The following is a 1,348-nucleotide window of genomic DNA, read 5'->3' as shown; positions in this document are numbered from 1 at the left end:
TGTATTTAACCTTTGCCATTTGAATTATGATGTGTCTTGGTGTGGACCTCTTTGGATCCCTGATTTTTGGAATTCTCTGAGCTTCTTGGGGTTTTATGTCCATTTCTTTCACCATGGTTAGGAAAGTTTTCCATCATTATTTCTTCAAACAGCTGTTCAACATCTTGATTTTCTTCAGTTATGCCAATCAGACGAATATTTGGAGCCTTAATAGTGTCCCACATCCTCCATAAATTATTTTTATAGTCTTGGCCTCTTTTTTCTTGCGATTCTGATTGAGTGTCCTGATTGGCTTTCCTATCCTCTAAGATAAGGCATTTGATCCTCTTCTTTATTCAATTTATTGTTGTTATTATTATTATTATTATTTTTTATGCCTACAGCACCTGATCTTCCTAGGTGGTCTCCCATCCAAGTACTAACCAGGCCTAACCCTGCTTAGCTTCCGAGATCAGACATCGGGCTTGTTCAGGATGGCATGGCCTTAGACCATGGACCGTGGCTCCATTGAGGAGCGAACCCAGGACTTTCTGCGTGTAAAGCAGATGTGCTAACCGCTACACTGTGGAACCACATCCATTATTCACTTTCTTTATTCCTTTGTTTATTCCATTTAATATACTTCTCATTTCAGATGTGTTCTTCATTTCAGACTGGTTCACTTTTATAATTTCCATTTCCATTTTTATGTTTTTTTATCTCTTTGTTGAAGTTCTCACTGAATTTATCTGCACTTCCCAAAAGTTCATTGAGCGTCTTTATAACCAGTGCATCTGTTAGATTACTTGACTCCATTATATCTAGATTTCTTTTCTCTTCTCTCATATGGTTTCTGCTTCTTTTTCTTCCCATTTTGGCTGCTTTTCCATGTCTGTTTCTATGTACTAAGCAAAGCACCTAAGTCTCCCAGTCTTATTAGTATAGATTTGTGAAGTAGGTGTCCAGTGGCACAGTCCTGAGAGGGGTTCAGCTGCAGGCCAAACTTAGCCCAAACCTCTATCCCTCTGGGGCCACATGTTAAGATTTAGCAAGCAATCCACAGATGCTGTGTGTATATTTGCCTCAAAAGGCCACACCAGAAACCAAGGCCAGCTGACACCAGTGTAAGTCTAGGCAGTGCTCAGCAAGGAGCATCTGACTCGCTGAGGATACACCTGGATGTGGCTTGGGTGGGGCTGTGAGTTGGGAAAGGCGGGGTTTCAGGGAATCCTCTGGGCAGAGTGACCTCTGTTATCCAGTTTGATGATGTCACAGCAATGGTGGTACTGTGTCTGCACACTGGGAGTGGGGAGGGTTCAACAGGGAACAATGGATACTGCAGGCGCTTCTGTACAGAGTGTGTCTCGCC

The 1,348-nt window shown here is 42.4% G+C and overlaps 1 pseudogene; it reads right to left on the bottom strand.

Moving 5' to 3' along the window:
* Positions 1 to 374: 374 nt before the first annotated feature.
* On the bottom strand, positions 375 to 490 carry LOC111736837 (annotated as a pseudogene).
* Positions 491 to 1,348: the final 858 nt, after the last annotated feature.

This window comes from Pteropus vampyrus, unplaced genomic scaffold, assembly GCF_000151845.1.
Source record: "Pteropus vampyrus isolate Shadow unplaced genomic scaffold, Pvam_2.0 Scaffold1, whole genome shotgun sequence".
Lineage (NCBI taxonomy): Eukaryota > Metazoa > Chordata > Mammalia > Chiroptera > Pteropodidae > Pteropus > Pteropus vampyrus.
This window is presented reverse-complemented; position numbering and strand designations above follow the sequence as displayed.